Here is a 21,211-nt window from a genome sequence, read left to right as displayed (position 1 = left end):
CTCTCTCTCTCTCTCTCTCTCTCTCTCTCTCTCTCTCTCTCTCTCTCTCTCTCTCTCTCTCGCCTCAGTAGGCAGGTCCTAGGCAATGAATCTCTCATACAACCTGGGGCTGTGAGACCACCGCTGTCCATACATAATTTAAATTATTTTAAACTTTAAATAAATAACATATTTCAGACTGTAACTGTTGAAGATGACACTGTAACAATAAACTTGAAAAGACTTGACAGTGGAAGGTGCAGAGGAAAGACTCCAGCAAATGTCAACACGGAAAAAATCTTACAAGGTGACCTTTGAAGGTGTGAGAGGAACAGTGAATACACAGTTTAAAAGAAGAGATAAAATTTGACAAAATAAAACTGACAAATTAATTAACAAGGAAAAGACCAAGAAAAAAAATATATAAATGTTGAAAATATAAAAGTAAAAGTCATTCAAAATAGTCAGAGATTTCCTTTCAGTCAAACGAAGACTGGTTCTGAAAGACGGAGAGGATGAAGCCATTGACCATAAGAATGAAATGGCAGAAAAATATGCACGCATACTTTCAGTGTTTTAATATCACGATGAGAGCAGTAAACATTTCACCAGATGACAACGAACGCTGTAGCCTCTGCCCTTCAAGGAACGAAGCAAGAAAGGCCCGGGAGAGGACGGAATATTGGTGGATGTTTTGAAAGACGCGGGAACGCAAGCTCATGTATTTCCCCAGCACACACCAGGAGAAGCTTCCTGAATCTTGGTGCACTGCAATATTAATCATGATTACCGACCCCCTGGCTTAGCAATTATGTACACTCTTTTCTGCTGGGTTCCTACCAACGTATTAAAAATTAATATAATTTACATACGTTTCTGCAGACCTCTTAGTAATGCATTAACACGCAAAATTATAATAAAACAGCCACTGCACCGAGGAAGACTAAGGAGGAGGAGCGGTTCACCCAGGGATTATCTGTATGTAAGGAACAAGATGGCTGAGAAAAACCCGGACTTGTACTGTGACGCCTGGCTGCTGTGCTCGGCTCCATGATCCACTAGAACAGAAAACGATGCTAAGAACTGACTACAATTAGCGAACAAACACTAAACAAGCCCCTTACCTCTCGTCAGACGCCACCACAGCGCCACCGCCACAAAGACAACACAAAATTAACACCAAGAAATTAGTTATTGAAGGAGATAAATAGCAAATGGAGACTCACAGAATGGCAGTACGCGTGCAACACCTCGTCCCCTACAGCAGGATCAACAGAAAGGTCGCCAAGTACAGCCATATCCACAGGTCTTCTTTCCCTCCCCTCATTTACATCTGAACGTCTTCCCCTCGTATCCTCTTCCCCAGCACGGCGTTTTACGAAAGCGCGGATTGGCATATCAAAAGCGCGGAAAACGTTGCTGATATATTGCTATCAAAAGCGCGTTAGAATATCAAGTCAAAAGCGCGTTTTATCACTCACCTCTAAGTCAGATTGTTTATACGTTCAATAACGATCGTTCACCTGTTGTAGGAAAAATTGTATATTTGTTAATTAAGTATAGGATTGACCTTTTAAGTATATTCTTCTTGCACCTTAGTACAGGCTTGTCCTTGCAGTCCTTTGATATACGCTCGATTGCTGCCGCCTCAGGACACTAGGAGCATTGCGGAAGCGCTGAGGAAGACATCACAACCCTTGACACAGCGAACACAACTCAGTACTGAGGCTGGCACTGGCTTCTCCCAACACCTCACGTGGTCATTGCAACAAAAGGAGGTTAGTGTTTATATGAAGTGACTAGACTTCCCCTTGTAGCAGGAAATTCCCTTCCCTACCCCGCCACCCCGCCATGACTGTATCAGCTGCTTACATATCAGCTGTGCCTCCTTTGTATCCTCTCTCACACTGCAAACACGGTCTTCGCGCACCACAGTAAGCCTTACTGGTGAAGTACACACAATATATTATGTAGAAGGCAATGAATCATACCACTTTGTCGAGGATAAATTTTCCCGCGCTTCCATCTTATGCTCCTCCCTCAATGTCTTCCTCCCCCTCGCCTCCTCCCCTCCCCTTCTCCCACTCCTTCACGTAATCCTCTCTCTTCACCGTCTCCTCCTCTCCCTTTGTAGATGTTTATATAAGGTTTTTACTCAGTATAAGATATGTTTTCGCATCTTATAATATGTGACACGTCATGTTGCTCAGAGAGAGAGAGAGAGAGAGAGAGAGAGAGAGAGAGAGCGTATGGAGACACGTGGCAACTATGTGAGTAATAAGTTTATTACATAATATTTAAGGACTCTTTCATTCATGCAACGATTACTGCTTGGAGGTCAGTTCAGTTAGAAAGCTTTGCTGGCTGTTCTGTATATCAACGACTCTGTGTACGCTTCATCCTGCAGGAGTAGCCACCGGTGATGCCACACGTCTCCACCACCCCAATTCATAAGCTGCAGAGCTTTGGAGGAATGCGAAGCCGACTCACTTGAAGTCGAATCGTTGAAGCTTCGGAATGAAGTCATCATGAATATAGTGATAAATGTTGCACTTCTTTCTTGTATTCATAGATACACAGACGCTTCATGTTTCTAGAAGCGTGAAGTGAATGAGATGATTCACTTGGAGTCGAGTCTTTGAAGCTCTGGAATGCAGTCACGATAGATAAACACGTATGATTCATTTCCTTTCTCGCATTATTGATACACACATACTTTCACGCCTCCTCTTGCACGTACTAGAAGAAGCCTGAAATGAATTAGCGGGAAGAACATGGAAAGGATAGTGAAATGAGAGTAAGAGTATGGTGAATGAAAGTGATATTTAACGTAGAAACTAATCAGTGTAGCCTTCAACAAATTGCCTCGCCTCGCCACACGAACACCACCCTGGCAGCTCGGGGTCGGTGGCGGGACTGGCGGCATGATGTAGTGGTGCATTTGTACATCAATTTCCCAGTATAGGCAATTTACATATATATGATGCATTAAACCAGTGGCCGCCCTCTGAACTTACCCAGCCGTATCATTCTATAAGGCCAGACGTTCTTTATATGTGCATGTCTATAGGAACTTTGATAATCTTAATTCATATCGGACACGCAAAGAATAGGCACGTGATGTAAGCCAAGAATTGTGCAAATGTATCGACAATGTAACACAGTACTTCTAAGGCGGTGTACCAGTGTAGCGAGCGCTGTTTAATCCCTCCCTCTCTAAGCATTGAAGACCATTTTCCTGCTGTAGAATCTTGTAGTTTTAATGGTGATGATTAACGAAGCGCTTCACCAGTGTATCGAATAACCTTTGAACAAATCTTGAGAGTTTGACGGACTTGCTTTGACGTGAATAGATAGTAATGATGTGCAGTGTCCATTTTCGAGACGTGATCATTCGGCTCCCCGCGTAGGTTTAATTAGGCCACATCAGAGCACACCAATACACCGAAATAGTACCTGGACGTGTGTGTGTGTGTGTGTGTGTGTGTGTGTGTGTGTGTGTGTGTGTGTGTGTGTGTGTTTTGTTGCCGTGCCCATAACGTAACTTAAACGACCTTCATAGTTACTGGTATCTTGTTTGCGAAAATAATGGTAATGGTGATGATTATGATGATAATAATAATAATAATGATAATAATAATAATAATAATAATAATAATAATAATAATAATAATAATAATAATAATAATGATACCAGCGATTGCAGTCTATTGTGAAAATGCAATAATTAAGCTCCGACATTGTGATTTGTTCAAGGTCGGTGAAATACATGTAATGCAAAACAACGATTGCAAAAATATTTATATATAAAGGAGAAAAAATATATATGTTGCATTATGCATTGATGTCCTTCTCTGTGTGTGTGTGTGTGTGTGTGTGTGTGTGTGTGTGTGTGTGTGTATGCGTGTGTGTGTGTTTGTGTGTACGGTTTCCATATGTCGTAAAACACTTCAAAATGCGACCATAATATGAACTCGTGCATGCTCGTGGTATATACGAGTATATTCTTGTATTTATCAGGTATATATATATATATATATATATATATATATATATATATATATATATATATATATATATATATATATATATATATATATATATATATATATATTCTCTGACAGGGATCCCCCATAGTTAGCACGCTGACCCGAAGATCTTATTTTATCGCGTGTAAAATTCATGTGGAATGTTCGTGGTGTGCATTCCTTGGCGTGCGTAAAAGGCAAGAAATAAGAAGAGATGAGCAGCGGCTTGTGTGGCAGTAAGTGGGTCATTAGGGCAATTTCGGGGAGACGAGGACAGTTCGTGCATGTATTTACCATTACCAGACCACTATGCTCAGCCTACATTTCTCTTCCCAGACCCTCCTCCTCCCCACACTCTGCCTTCTCCTTCCAGCTGTCTGCCTCCTCCCCATTACACCCCTGCCATGCACTCCACACTGCACCTCCTCCTCCTGTATCAATCAATCTACTATCTCCCCATCGTCGCTTCACTTCACTTCATCTTCCCTTCACTCTCATCTCCCCACCTCCACTTCTACTCCGCACCATCAGTCTTCTTTCCATCTATCCACCTAAATCTGCTCCGTAAATGCAAATTCCACCTTGCATTCCACACCCTATCACCTTTTTCACTTCCACCGTCTGCAACCAAGATCTTAACCTCCTGTCCTTCTTACTTTCTCCCCACTAACATTCCACTCCCTGCCAAACTCCACCTTGCACTCCACACTCCTCCATTTTCCAGTCAACCCAAGCAGTCTGTCCGCCCCACTCCCCGTCCTCTCCCATTCCGCTGCCATTCCCTACGAGAGCAGCATGCCGCCCTGTCTACAGCATTCGTGCCGAGAGGGAAACAATTAAACTCGGGTATTATCCCATTGAGGATGACAAATTGAGAGCTTTTGATGCAGCAGACCGCAATCAGCTTCCTTCCTCCCTCCTTTCCTCGTTCTCTTCCTCCCCATCTTCCTCCCTTTCCTCTCTGTCTCATTGTCTTTCTCTCTCCCCATGTCTTTTTTTTTAACTTCAATTTTCCATTCTAATCTAGTTTGTTGGCCAATTTTCCTTCTCATAGGCGTGTTTCTTGTTTGTTAATCTCCTTTGTGGAAAATGTTCGTCTGCCCGCGTCTCGATCCTTGAGTCAGAGGTAGAGAGGGATTCCTGGCACTAGTGAGCAGCAGTAAGACTAAATAAAGCAGAGGAGAATGAAAGGTAGGAGACGAAAATTAGTAACCAAGGAACAAAAGGAAAACCAGACGAAACTTAAACAGGAGGAGAAAGATAATAAACAAGGCGAATATGAAGGACGAGGACCCAAGAAGGAACACAACTTAACAAAGAACAAGAAGACAACCATACAAAACCCAAACATAAGGAGGAGGAGGACTATAAATAAAACAAAGAAGAGATTGAAAAGCAGAAGACGGACACTATAAATAAAACAAAGAAGAGATTGAAAAGCAGAAGACGGACACTAGACAACCAAAGAAAAAGATGACCAGACGAAGACCAGAGAGAGGAAAACGTGGCTAAGATAGAAAAAAAAAGTATGAGACAGGAACAAGTGAAAAATAACAAGAAAAATAACAGAAAACATAAAGGTAAGACACGGATGATATTACAACTTCCACGAGGACAGAATGCACAGTTACTTGAATGAAAGGCACCGCGACTTCTGTGAACTGATTCTACAATACTCGCGTCACTTCCAGCTGGGAGAGGAGGGCAGGTAGGAGGCTGCTGGGTAATAGAAAATTATGGAAGTATGAAGCAGAGACCGCCAGGACCTATCAACTAAAACTGTCTGTCAGCAATTGTTGTGAGAGATATTTTGGCCTGGCTCAAATTAAATCACTGAATTGGGAGGGCAAGGGAGAGAGAGAAAGAGAGAGAGAGAAAGAGAGAGAGAGAGAGAGAGAGAGAGAGAGAGAGAGAGAGAGAGAGAGAGAGAGAGAGAATGTGTCTGTCTAAAAAAAAAAAAAAAACATCATAAAGAATAAAAAATGACTGAGCATATTACGTCTCTAAGAACAGATGAAGATAATAACAGGTGGAAACTATGCATTTATATACGTAATCTCAAGGTCTCATTATCTATGTATATATTTATTTGCTTATTTATTCAGTTGTCGTGGCGGCGCAGTCTCCGTGAGGTGGTGCACGCCTCTCCGTCACTGCAGTAGCCATGAATATTGGCGCGTCCTGCTGCCGGTGTGATTTACATTCAGATGGATATTTAAAAACGGCGTGGCGAGGCGGGGAGGGAAGGGGTTTTGCTCTCCGTCCGCTCGTGATGATTGCATGTTCCGCCGGCGGGAGACTGTTCGTGTATGCTGGGCTGTGCTTGCTGTGCTTGCTCGTGTGTGTGTGTGTGTGTGTTTATGTGCACACGCCACGCAAACGTGATTTTTTTTTTTTCTTGAAATCTCCATAATTTCCTTAGGTGCATTAAGGTATTCAGCGCAGTCGTTCCTCTATCAGTCAGGAGGGAGCGAGGATTCCTGCCTTAAGGAGAATAATTATAGGCACCTCCAGCTGCGGCTTCATTCTTTCACAGGGGGTGTAATCACTGTAATAACTATATATGCCACCAGCTGCTGCTCCATGCATCCTCTGTGGACGTAACTCGGGTAGCCGCAGGGGGTATAATCACTGTAATAACTAAAGACGGCACCAGCTGCTGTTCCATTCTTCCAGTGTGGACGTAACTCGGGCGGCCATTGGGCTGCATTCACCTCACAGACCCAGGAAGAGCCTCGCCAGGCCCTAACAGATTGAGAGCTCTTCCTCGATTCGTTGGGTGGTGCATGGCTGTTTCTAGTTAGTGGAACGATTTATGTGGTTAATTTAGATAACGAACGAGACTTTGGCATGTTAACTTGTCGACGGATTTCCAGCAATTGGTGTCCAGTTCGTAGCTTCTTAGAGGTGTTAGTCTCGGGGCTGTACACACGGGGAAGCTACGGTGCTGAGTTAGGATAAAAACTCTTCGCTCAGCACCACTTGGCGTTGTCGATATATGTGCCACATGACAAAGAACAGGAGACTCAGTCCGTCTATGTGCCTTGCCGTGCCTTGCTGTTGCGTGACAGACACTGAAGAACAACCTAGGGAAGAGAAATAAACCCTTCGATAATGCTTGCCCTCGCATAATCACAGATATTAGCGGAGAGGCAACTTATCAATTCAGGTATTGTTCCGTGCGACCAATCATAACGTAATGCTGCATACCTCAGGCCGCCAACCCGTGCTCGCGTGCAGGACATGAATCACGAGGTATAAGTGCCACTCTTGCCTGGGGTTCGATCATGCTCATTATTCGTAAGAGACAACTAAAGGCCAAGGACAAGCCCTCGAGGTCTGTTCATATATTCTGCCGACACTTTTTGGAATGCCAAGGACGTCTGGATTGGGGCCCACCGGGAGTCACAGGAGGGAATAGCTGCTGCTGTTGTCAATGATGCGGCGCGTGTTGATCCCTTAGTCGTGCCAGTTACTGAAGTAAGTTTCAGACTTTACCTTCAACTAAAAGCGTATCTACAAAATATTTCCGTCTGAAATATGTATATTCATGAAAGAAAACGCGTTCTTTTCACCATTTACAAACATTTTTGCAATTGCATCTATTTTTGAATCCATACACGTACCCCCCGCAGAGGCTTTGTGCCAATATTTGTACTCCTCAAATGCCGAACAGATGCGATTGTAAAATGCGTAAAAGTATTGCAGTACAGTTTTTCCCGCAGCTCCCTTCATCAGGCAATGCAGGAGAGATTAATTATTCGAAAACATTTTTGTCGTGTATGAAACTGCGCAGTTGTCATCAGTGTTTGCAGTTTTGAAAGGATGACCGAGGAGACGCCATACGTATTGTTGTATTCGGTGCTTTATCCAAGCCTTGCCTATCTATCTTTCTTTAAGTGTTCCTCTTCAAGTCCATGTATAATTTCTTACCGTATTAATGTATTATAAAGTGTTGTGGTAGGGCAGACGCAGCCATATTTTTAGACTATCATTTGTTAATTTTCTTCTCAGAATTTCACATTTAAGTTAATCTTTTCCTATATTTTTGTGTGATTAATTGGTATTGGAGTTGGGCAATCTTAGCGGCATCATTACTTTATTATTTATTCCTTTTTCTCTTCGGAATTTTACATGTGATTTACAGAAACTGAATCGTCTTTTGTTTTACCTTCTCAGCTTGATTAATTTGTATTGGGGTGTGGTAAACTTACCTTAGCAATGGTTTACACAATCGCTAACCATTCTCTTTTCATGACTTCGTATCCAATTACCGAAACTGAATTGTCTTTTTGTTTCATCCTTTCTGTTTAATTAATTCTTATAGAAGTAGCGCAATAATTTTAGGCAATCATTTATTATTTTCTTTTCATAACTTCATATTCCATTTATTGAAACTGAATAGTCTTTTATTTTATCTTTTTTTTGTTTCATTAATTTGTAAGTACGATAACTGCTTCCATTTCAGGTTCTTGCACTTTTTTTTCGCACCTTTGTCTTTCCAGTGCACAGCTGATAGATTTCCAGCCACGCGGTGTTTTTACTGTGCACAGGTGATAGATTTCCAGCCACGCGGTGTTTTTACTGTGCACAGGTGATAGATTTCCAGCCACGCGGTGTTTTTACTGTGCACAGGTGATAGATTTCCAGCCACGCGGTGTTTTTACTCAGTGATAATGAACACCGGACGCGTCGTGGTGGGAGACTCCTCTTTAATTGGCGGACTCTTGCGTAAATGAGTGTTTGAAGTGAAATGAAAGCCAATTATAGCACCCTACCCTCGACTTTTAGCTCTCTCTCTCTCTCTCTCTCTCTCTCTCTCTCTCTCTCTCTCTCTCTCTCTCTCTCTCTCTCTCTCTCTCTCTCTCTCTCTCATGTATCAATATTGTTCGTAAATATTTGGATTTCATTTCTGGTCTCTTTATTCTTAACAGTCACCATCCACCAACACCAGAACCACCACCACCACCACCACCACCACCACCTGAAGTCCTACCACAAGCAGCAATACACCACCACATACATCATCACAACCATTAACACCACCACCACGAGTGTCTATCAAGTTACCATCATCACCATCACAACCACCAATATCAACTTCATCATTATTACATTCCTTTCCCTCCTTTTATCATTTCATCTACCTTCTATTCGCTCTTTATTTATTTTTCTCTCCTTCACTCCTAGTACACCACTTCATATTCCCTTCTTTATCCTCTTTCTCCTCTTCCTCCTCCTCCTTATCCTTTCCTCTCCTCTCCTCTTCTCTCCTTTCCTCTCCTCTCCTAACTTTTTCTATTCTTCCTTCTTCATCGACTTCCCTCCACTTCATGTTCTCTATCTCCTCTTCACGGCCGCATTGTATGGAAGGAAAAAGGAGCACGGAGGCGTAAAATGAACCCTAATGAAAGAACTTTACGCAGATAACTTTGGAATGAGAGGCAGATGTGGGACGACAGACTCTCTCTCTGTCTCTCTCTCTCTCTCTCTCTCTCTCTCTCTCTCTCTCTCTCTCTCTCTGCTCATCACATGAATGCTTTCTATCAGATTTATAGATAGATAGATAGAAAGATAGATAGATAGGTAGATACATAAATAGATAGATACCGATAGATAGATAGAAAGATAGATAGATAGGTAGATACATAAATAGATAGATACCGACAACAAATTAGAATTCACACGAAACACAAGAAACACACATTACAAATTAACAAAGTCAAATCAACACGAACGAATAGTAATATGCATACTATTCACGGCCCATTAAACACACACACACACACACACACACACACACACACACACACACACACACACACACACACACACACACACACACACACACACACACACACACACACTGGCGTCCCATTTACTGGACTTCAAGCACTGTTACCGCTGCTCTACCTCGCTACATTCCGCGCCACCACCTAATGATTCGCCAGTGTCGCGTCCCTCACCACTACACCTGTCATTATCACACCTGCGGCGGCTCGGTAACAGCAGCAGCTTCAGGTTCCGGTTAGGCAAGTTGATATCGTGCGCCCTTCTGCGTCTGGCTAAGGGGAAGTGTGTGTGTGTGTGTGTATGTGTGTGTGTGTGTGTGTGTGTGTGTGTGTGTGTGTGTGTGTGTGTGTGTGTGTTGATAGTAAGTGTCCTTTGTTCTCTTCTGTTTCTCTTTCTTTATCTCTGCTATTTTTACCTATGCTTGTTTCATCATCTCGTCTCTTCTCTTATCTTCTTTCACGTATCGTCATTTCAGATTTTTTTTCTCCTTTTCTCTGGTATTTTCTTTTCTTATTTCTCCTCTCTTCTCTTCTCATTTCTCCTATGCTGCTTTCATCTCCATTTCTTTTCCTATATCTTGTCTCCTCATTTCTCTTCGTTTAATTTTTATCTTCTCTCTTTTTGTCCTTTCTTCTCTTCTCTCCCTCTTCTCATTTTATTTCACTTCGTTTCACTTCAGTCCTAACTCGCTTCTCTTCTCTCTTAGCCTCTCTTCTCCTTTCCTCTCCTCTCCTCTCCTTTCCTCTCTTCCCCTCTTCTCTCCTGTCCTCTCCCCTCCCCTCTTATCTCCCCATCTATACAAATTTGTCCTCCTACGTACCTGTTGTCCCTCCATTGCTGTTTTCTGTGTGTCTTTGTACATTTATCTTTGTATTGTTTATTTTTTTTTGTTGTATTTCTTTCCCTTTTCGAATATAAATGTTTGTATGATTGATTTTGTTTTTTTTAGCATATTTGTTGTTGACTCGCCATATTTGCCTCGTGTGTGTGTGTGTGTGTGTGTGTGTGTGTGTGTGTGTGTGTGTGTGTGTGTGTGTGTGTGTAAATAAATTCTCGTAACATACAACCATACAACATTTCACACAAGAGAATCCGCTTGCGTTAAATGCCAGGGAGAGAGAGAGAGAGAGAGAGAGAGAGAGAGAGAGAGAGAGAGAGAGAGAGAGAGAGAGAGAGAGAGAGAGAGAGGCTTAAAAATACACCATACAATAGTAAAAAAAAAATCACACACACACACACACACACACACACACACACACACACACACACACACACACACACACACACACACACACACACACACACACACACACACACACACACACACACACACACACACACACACACACACACACACACACACACACACACTTCTTTGACTTCACGTGAACTTTAGTGTGTGTTTCCAAGGCCTTGTAATAACCTCTGCCCTTCCTCTCCCCCTCCCCTGCTGCGAGGTTCCCGTTAGGCAAGAGTTAGTGAGTCGTGTCCAGATTAGGTGACGCAAGTTTGGTATTTGCAGGTAGAGAATAATTTGGATGAACAGTCATGGAGGTGGAGGGATAATAATAATTATTATTGTTATTATTATTATTATATAATAATAATAATAATAATAATAATAATAGTAATAATAATAATAATAATAATAATAATAATAATAATAATAATAATAAGATGTGGTTTGTGATTGGCTGTTGCAATGCAGCGCAAGTTTCCTATTGGTCGCGCCCGATTACAGTTGCCAGCGAGGGACAACCTCCCGAGCCCCAACACGCTATCCGTGGTGCACGTGCTTCCCTGCCTGTGAACCCTAAAGACGGTGCTCTGCAAGGCGGCAACACTGTGTGCATTTCTTGACAACTCCAAACTCTCCAGTGTCAAGCACTTTCCAAGCACCTCAGGTATCCTAAATACTAGTGTACCCTAGTGGGACATTCAGTCTGTCAGATGACAGGAGACAGGATGGATGGTAGACGCTCCTTCAGCACATACATGCGTGGGGAGTGTGTCGTGGAGAATGGCGACATTCTCCGCGGCCCCCCACGCACTGTCAAAGTATCCATGGGAGATCCCGACGCGAAATCTTTCTTCTGCTGTTGCTGGCCACGAGGGCCTCGCTTCAAGAAAGTAGCCAAATTCTTTTTCAAACCGCATAAAGAAGAACCCAGTCTCCAGAAGTACACGTCTCTGGAGACTGTGATGTACATGGACGGCATGGTTTTCCGCGAATACTGGACGCCAGGCAAGACGGCTGTCAAGGTCTCCATCAAGCAGCGGCGCGGAAAGAAGGTTGTCCTCTTTGGCCGCCTGGCAACCTTCCTTCAAGAGATGGAGAACCGAAATTCAGAAAAGTTCGTTCTTTATGTCACGGAAACCAGCTTCAAAATTGTTCAAATGGACCGAGCGGCTCCAGGCGGCGACGAGACCGATGCCGCTGAGAAACAGAAAAATAAGCCGTTACAAGAGAACGATAAGTACGAGTGCGCTAAACGCGGGGATGACGAAAACCAAGTAAAGATCGACTACGCGACTTCCTTGTTCAACAGTTTTAAGAAGAAAGATAAACCCGTTAACATCATAACAACTCCAGAAATTGTAAAGTTGCCGCCAGTAATCTCCATGCAAACCAAGAACGTGCGGTCATTCAACAAAGACGCTCCTGCTGCACGCCTACAGCAGCGCAGCGCACCTCGTACCGTCCGTCGCGATAAGCAGGCGTCTATGAAGCCTAAAGAAACAAACAAAGAAAAACAGATCGTTCAGGTTCAGGAAATACACAAGAAAGACATTCCATTCGAGAAAAAGAATAATGCTGATGAAAATACCACTAATAAGAAAGTCAAAGAAGATACAGAGGAACAAAACCATACAGAGATGAAGAAAGAATCAGGAACAATGAGTGAAGTACAGCTAGTTCACGAAAAACACAATGAAAACGCGGAAAGTGTCGAAAAGAATCCAGCAGAAGAGAAGAGCGCAGTTTCGGAAGAATATGATAAAAATGAGTCTGAAGAGACTGAAGGAGACACCGAAGATGTGCAAAGCGTCCCTACAAAAACAGAGAAGACAGATGAGGAAGAGAAAGAAGATACTGAGAAACAAAGAGTTACCGAGAAGGAAATGAAACCAGCAAAAATTAGTGAAATGCAGCTAGTTCAGGAAAAAGACGATGAATATCATGAAGGCGAGAAAGCTAATACTCTTGAAGGAAAGGAGACTAGTGTTTCGGAAGACTATGATGCGCATGACACTGGAAAGAAGGAAGTGGTTGTTGAAGATGTGAAAAGTACCTCTCCTGAGAAGGACATTGCAGATAAGGAAATTAAAGAGGGACAGAATTTTGAGAAGGAAGCTGAGAAACAAGACGTTATTGAGAAAGTTAACCTTCCCTCTATAACCAAACTTTTGTCTTTAACCAAAGTCATCGTGAAGAACAGTACAAGGAGAGAGAAGATACGGAAAGCAATGCTTTTAAGAAAGAAGAGAGAGAGTGTGTCGCTTGGCAATGTGAAGACAACATCACCGGTGGAAAAAATGACGACGCGGAAGAATATAGGGAAGGATCAACATTTGAAAAAGAAGGTAATGACTTGCCGCCACAAGAACACCGCGATGGCCAATGTAAGCAGCAAGTGGAGGTGGTGGAAGGCCTCCCCACCAACACCGGTGAAGAACATGACGGCGAGGATGAAGGTAAAGAAGGAACTGGAGTTAAGAAAGAAGACGTTCTCGTGTAGCCATTACCGTTATGTCCGCCAGCTGAAAAGAAACAATCAAATGTCAGGAGAGAAGAAAAAGCGCTGCAACAAAATAAATCTGAAATCCGTCCGCTGTAAGATCGACACCCATTACAGCCTACCTACTGATTATAAACCTGATCTGGATTTGAAGGTACTGGAATCACAGCCGCCACCCTCAGGCCCCGCGCGAGTGAAATGGGCCCGAGAGGTGGCTGCCCTTAAGGCTCGGCTGCGTTCACAGAAACAGAAGAAAGGGCGGACTAGTGCGCAGAGCCTCCATCACGGGTCGCAAGCCGCTAAACACTGAGTCACTCGCACTGAGGACCATCCTAGTCAGTGCAACCGAGAAAATTGGAAAAAAGAAAGTACAAAAACAAAGTAAGCTTTCTAACTATGGATTAAGGAGCCTAATCACTGAGTCTTTACTGAGGAACATGCTTGTCAATCGAAACCCGAAATTAGACCAAAAAGAAAAGTTTTTCATCCATTAATTAAGGAGCAAGAACACTAAGTGATTCCACTGAGGAACAAGGTGGTGAGTGAAATCCAGAAATTAATGACAAAAAAATAAAGCGCTTAAAGTTTGCAAAGAAAAAAAAAGAAATATTAATCTATCTGTTATTGACGAAACAACTGAGTGATTCTTCAGCGAGGAACAAGAACATTCGTGACACTAAATGAAAAATAATGACGTAAAAGAAATTAAAAGATAAAAAAGATAAAGTAAAAAAAAAGTAACAAGAAAGTCTTTGCTCTCATAACCTATGAAGTACGAGTATATTAATCGACTGTCAATCCGCGGTTGAAACCAGAAATTAATAGAAAAAAAAGTAATTAAAGTATCTTCATTAGATAAGGTGCCTAAATATTTTGAGTGAGAGCAAATCAGAAAACGATGACAAAATATAAAAAAATAAAAATCCACCAAAGAAATCTTTATACAAGTTATTTTAGAATGCTACGATTTGAGTGTTAACCTGCTGAGGATCAAGATTGTGAAAACCAAAACAACGACAAAAAAACAAAGAAAAGAAAAATTCTATCCAGTATTGGTGAAACAGCCATTGATAGTGAGAGGAAAACTGGTGAAATACGGCTATTAACAGTGAGAGGAAACAAAAGAACAATGGCACAAATAAAAACAAGGAAAAAATAGAAAAAAAATCTTAACGAGGAAACAAATTAATTAAGTGACTCTTCACTAAGAAAACAAGAAGTAAGGAAAAATAATAATAAAAAAAAGATTAAAAAACAAACAAAATACTGTACCGTAACTTAAGAAGTCTGATTTAATTATTAGTCCACTGAGAAAGAAGACTGCGGGTGGAAAACGGAAAACATTAAAAAAAAAAGAAGAAAAATAGTATCTTTTAATGATGTAATCACGTGACTCACCACCGAAAAACTAGATTCTGAGAGGAAGCCACAAAATGATAAGAAAAAGAAAAAAAATCATAATGGAAAAAGTAAAAAAAAAAAATAATAAAATTTTTTAAAAATGTGAAAAAAAGAAAATGAAACAAAAATTACCAAAAAGAAAAAAGTTTACAAAATTATGGAAATAGTGTTGAAGTAAAGAAGGCAGAATATTAAGGCAAGTAATGAAAAATTTTAAAAAAGCCAGAAAATGGTGACCAGAAACAGAAAATAATACCGAAAAAGTAAAAAAAAAAATAATAATAATGAGGAAAAGGAAGATAAGTAAAAAAAATCCAGAAAATAACAAAAGTAATAAAAATAAAAATAATGAAAAAATAGTGAGAAAAAATATAAAAAAAGAAAGAAATAAAGACATCAAAGTAAAAAAAAAAGCCAGAAAATAATGATAAAAAATAAGTCAGAAAATAATGAGAAAACAGTAAAAAAAGCCAGAAAATTGAAAAAAAAGCAGAAAATGATGACAAGAAAGCATTGACTAAAATAAAAAAAGCTGAAAATAATGAAAAAAAAAACAGTAAGGATAATTAAAAACTCAAAAATTATGCTGAAAAGAAAAAAAAAATAATAATGAGAAAAAAAATGAAAAAAGTAAAATAATAATGAAAAAATATAAAAAAATATAAATAATAATGAAAAAAGTAAAAAAAATAATGAAAAGTAAAAAAAATAATAATAATGAAAAAGTAAAAAAAGATAATAATGAAAAAGTAAAAAAAAGAAAATAATAAAAAAATAATGAAAAAAAATAATAAAAAATAATAATGAAAAAAAGTAAAAAAAAATAATGAAAATAGTAATAAAAAAAAGTAAAAAGTAATAATGAAAAAAGTAAAAAAATAATAATAATAATGACAAAAAATGAAAATAATACCAAAAAAAGTAAAATAAACCAAAAAAATAATGACAAAACATCAATAAAAAATGACAAAAGAGGAAATCCAGAAAATAATAATAAAAAAACTAAATGACAAAAATGAAAAAAGATAAATAATGACAAAAAAAGTAAAAAAAAAATATTGACAAGAAAGGAAAGTAAACAAAATAGCGACAAAAGTGAAAAATAGCGACAAAAATAGAAAAAAACCCACAAGATAATGACAAAAAAGTAAAAAAGTGAAAATAATTACAGAAACTAAAAACCAAGAGCAAAATTAATAAAAATTAAAAAGGCAGAAAATGACAAAAAAGTAAAAAAAAAAAAAGCATAAAATAATGATAAAGTAAAAAAAAATATGACAAATATAAAAAAATGACGAAAGGGACAAAAAGTGACAAAAGTGATGAGTGAAAATAGAAGAAAATAATGACTAAAAATGTAAAAAATATTCCACAAAATAATGAGAAAGTGAAGACAAAATAATAAAAAAACATGAGAAAAGTAAAAAAAAAATGAAATAATTACAATAAAATAAGAAAGATAAGCAGAAGAGTAAGAAAAAAAAACATAAAAGAATTACAAAAGATTAAAATAATGAAAATAAAATAGTAAAAAAAGCAAATTGTAAGTATAAGGAAAAAAAAATGTAATAAAAAAGTAGAGCCAGAAAATTGTGACAAAAAAAGAAAAAAAAAGGAAAAAAAGAATTACAAAAAAGAGAAAATATAAGAAAAATAGTAACAAAAAACATAAAACAACACAAAACATTAAAATAATGAATATCAATAAAAAGTAAAAAAAAAACTAAAATTTCTATAACAAATAATAAAAAATCTTGAAAATAGTGACAAAGAAAAGTATAAAAGCTAGGAAATAATGACAAAAAAGAAATAAAGCCAAAAAATGGTAAAAAAGTCAGAAAAAAATATTAAAAGAAAATAGTAATAAATAAAAAATCTTAGTGAATGAAGAAGCATAAAGAAAAAGTAAAAAAAAAAGCCAGGCAATGACAAAAAAATGAGAAAAAAGCAAAAAAGCAGAAAATAATAAAAATTAAAATGGCAAAAAAAAAATAAAAATAAAATGAAATAACGAAATATAAATAACAAAATAAAGTCAAAACCCAGAAAATAATTATAACGGATAATAAATGATGACAAAAAGATAGAAAAAAAAACACAACGTAATGAAAAAAAAAAAACATTGTGCGTAAAATCCAGAAAATGACAAAAAAAGTTAAAAATCTTAAAAAAAAAATGCAAAACTGCATCTCTTAACGAAGAGACAACTGAGAGATACTCCACTCAAAAACTGCATCTCTTAACGAAGAGACAACTGAGAGATACTCCACTCAAAAACTGCATCTCTTAACGAAGAGACAACAAAGAGATACTCCACTCAAAAACTAAATTGAAATGAAATCAGAAAATCAGAAAAAAATGAAAAAAATGATGGAAAATAAAAAAAAATCTTTAGATTTCATAAGTTACAAATAGTAACTTATGAAATCTATGAATTGAACACATTGAGGATCAAGTGTGTGAGTGCAACCCACAAAAATAATGATGACAAAAGAAATGTGAAAAAAGGCAACTTTAGCCACTTATAAACAAGTTGCCTTGTGTATATACATGTGCTGTTACTAAAAAAAAAAAAAAAAAAAAAAAAAAAAAAAAAAAAAAAAAAAAACTAACATTTATACAATCTATACCATTAGTAATTTTTTATATGATTGTAATGTAGTGGAAGACAAATATGCTGCCATTTTTTTCTTATTAATAAAGTAAACCAACTAAAAACCATCACTTTCAATATCCTAAGCTTCTGATTAGAGTGAACTGACTATGTAATTGACTTGAATGGACACGGCAATCAGAGAGAGAGAGAGAGAGAGAGAGAGAGAGAGAGAGAGAGAGAGAGAGAGAGAGAGAGAGAGAGGATGGAGGTGGTCTCGTCTTAATGCCACGACGACGACAACAGCAACAATAACACCAACAACGAAACCAAACCGCTATTACAAGGGACGCGTCTTATTGCATCTGAACACAAACATTTTGACTCGAAAAACAACACGCGGTTAGTTGCCTTTTTTCTTCGTATTCCGGAGATCATAACTACGCGGGTGAGCACACACACACACACACACACACACACACACACACACACACACACACGGAAGGGAAAATCCAAATAATATCTTGACAGTCTCTCGTATGTTATTTATCAATTGTAGTTTAGCGTTTGTTACAATACTACTACTAATATTCTAAAGGAGGAAAACTTTCTACCAACTTGAAATGGAAAAAAAAATATACGTAACTTCATCACCAATTAATGTATAAACATGTCAAAAAAGATGAAAGAGTAGGAGCAAATGATTCAGTTCGTTAGAAGAGCCCTGAAAACTATTAGTGCGTGTAAATGTAATTGTAACACGGAAGGGAATAATGTGTAGCTTTCCATTACTCAAATACAGACGATTGTGTGGCAGACATTTTTTTTTTTTCATATTTGTATACGTAATGAAAACAAGGCTGCCGCTGCGAGAAAAATGTACAGAAAAACAAAAAGGGGGGAAGTAGATCAGAGGAAATTAATGAAGAGGTAATGGTGTACTGGAAATGTAGCAATGGGGAGCGAGGGAAGTGGAGGAAAAGGGAAGAAGAGAAGCCTGCCTGAGGAGGTGAAGTTTGTGAAGAGTTAAGCTGTTCATTAATGAGAGAAGAATGTAGCTCTGTGTTTGCTGTTTTAGGGAAATAATGAACGTAATGATCATAAATGAGGTGCATCATTGTAACAGGAAATGCACTGCTGATTTATTATTATTATTATCATTATTGTTATTATTATTATTATTATTATTATTATTATTATTATTATTATTATTATTATTATTATCATCATCATCATCATTATCGTCATCATCATCATTATCATCATCATCATTATCTCTAATATGATGATGATAATAAATATAACTCTTTCTTCACTATTATCACCTTTTATGTACATTCTCAGCTTTCTTTCCAATCATTGATACTTATCCACACCCCCAATAGCATTACATTCCCTTCTGTGGTGTCTTTATCACCTGACCCGCCCTACTTCAGTTATACCTTTCCCTTCTCACTTCCCTCTAACACAATATATTTCTCTCCCACAGGTAACTCCCGCCTCCAGCACCACCGCCATATACTCGCCTCGCTCTCTCTCTCTCTCTCCCTGCCGGCCATATTGACACTCAGGTAAGGTAAACCGATACACCTTTTATTGTTTTACTGCAGTGTCGAGAAAAACCAGGTCAGGAGAGGTGCAGGAGAATAGGAAGAGGGCAAGTTTTAATCACTGCATGTCACTATTCGTATCACTGGGTTGTTTTCGTTTTTATCTCTATTTCCTGTGCATTCCTTTTTTTTTTTTTAGTATGTTTTTTTTTTTTATCCGTGTGTTTTATCGATTTTTTCTGTTATGTCTCAGTTTTTTTTTTTAAATCTGTCTCCCTTCTATTCTTTTCATTTTTGGTTTCGTCTTTCTCTTTTATTTTCTATATATCCTTTTTATCCTTTTACTTTTGGTCTGTTTTCTTTGTGTTTTATCTGTTTCCCATCTATTCTATTCTCTTTTTGTCATCGTAGTTTCCCATCTTCTTCATATGCCTTTGTATTTTCCTTACCATTTTCCTTTCAGTGGAAGTAAAGTCAAATATAGCTGTGTCACGTACCACAATATTTTATGGAGGCTGCACGTTCATTTTAGTAAAATGTTAACAGTCAATAAACGAAATTAAGTCCCAAGAGATTTTTTTTTTTTTTTTTGCATGGGTGAGTGTCTGTGTGCATATACTCGTATATTTTTTTGCTCAATAACTTGACCTGACCTGAGGCATCACGTTCACACTTAATTAAATGAATGGCGCACGATGCAGGTAACGTGATATGACCAGTGCCGGGAATCTGATGGCGCGGAATGTGCTGAGGATAGTGAATGGGGGAGAAGGCATGATGCTACTCATGCTGCGGGTATGACAATCATTACTTTATGTATGTATGTGTGTATGTTATATATATATATATATATATATATATATATATATATATATATATATATATATATATATATATATATATATATATATATATATATATATATATATGAATGTATTGTTTGTGTACTTATCTGTCTGTCTTTGTTTCTGTCTGCTTGTTTATTTATTATCCGTACTATCTTTCTATCTAACTATCCACTTACCTATGTACTAATTATTTTATCCACATACCAGTCGATCTATATATTGACCATCTATCTATCTATCTATCTATCTATCAATATATTCATCCATCACCCTATCTACCTTTCTACCTACCTACGCACAAATCTTTTTAAGCTGTATATAATCCCTTTAAAAGCCTTTCACAACAGACACAGGCACAACACAGTGTTAGATACACAAAGGTAACGGTGAACTTCTCAGTCTGATATTACACTTGTATATCTACGTGGAAAACTACACAAAAAACTTTAACATTTACACCTTTTAACGCACAACCCTGTGAGTTTCTGCTCTCAGGCTTAAGGGAATGACGCCTCTCTGGACTGGTCTAAATAAAGCCATTGTTGTGTGTGTGTGTGTGTGTGTGTGTGTGTGTGTGTGTGTGTGTGTGTGTGTGTGTGTGTGGTACGTTCCATCGCCAGTGGTTGCCTCCATGCACAGCCAACACAGTTCATTACGTTCTTGCCGCTCCATTTGTCCTGACCAGAAGTAATGATAGTGTTTATTGTGAATATGTTCATTGGCCCACGTACAGCAGGGCTTCTATGGTCTAGTGGTTCTTCTTCCTCATGATACTCTCTCTCTCTCTCTCTCTCTCTCTCTCTCTCTCTCTCTCTCTCTCTCTCTCTCTCTCTCTCTCTCTCTCTCTCTCTCTCTCTCTCTCTCGTTCGTTCTCGTCGCGTGCCTGGCCACTGACTCTCTCCCCCCTGCAGGAGGGACGGCCAGAGCACAATAAGATAGGATGGCTCACCGTTTCCTCTTCCACGAACGCAACATGCAAGTTTTTCGCACATATAATCCTACCGGGTGCTAAATGTTAAAGTAATGGCTGAAAATTACACCAGCCGGATTGAGAACATACGGAAGAATCACGCGAGACTTAACTTTAAAAAAATGAGGAACTTATCGGATAAACGTAAATTAATCGAAAATTTATGTCTATGATTTACAATGGCCGCGCTGGAAGTTGGCTCACCAGCTATACAGTGCTGCAGGTAAAGGCGCAGAACTCACTACTTGAAGGAATCACTTGGCTGATTGCGAATGTATTGTCTCATTTTTTTCTCTAATACATTACGTA

General features: G+C 38.6%; 1 long non-coding RNA gene across 1 annotated transcript; it reads left to right on the top strand.

Moving 5' to 3' along the window:
* The first annotated feature begins 677 nt into the window (after positions 1–677).
* LOC135098185 (uncharacterized) lies at positions 678–19,882 on the top strand. The gene is made up of 3 exons (XR_010266651.1): positions 678–1,757; positions 19,024–19,105; positions 19,786–19,882. It is a non-coding gene; the product is annotated as an uncharacterized LOC135098185 (long non-coding RNA).
* The last annotated feature ends 1,329 nt before the right edge of the window (positions 19,883–21,211 follow it).

Source organism: Scylla paramamosain, unplaced genomic scaffold, assembly GCF_035594125.1.
Source record: "Scylla paramamosain isolate STU-SP2022 unplaced genomic scaffold, ASM3559412v1 Contig49, whole genome shotgun sequence".
Taxonomy (NCBI): Eukaryota; Metazoa; Arthropoda; class Malacostraca; order Decapoda; family Portunidae; genus Scylla; species Scylla paramamosain.
The sequence above is the reverse complement of the archived record's forward strand: the minus strand, read 5'-3'. Positions and strand labels throughout refer to the sequence as shown.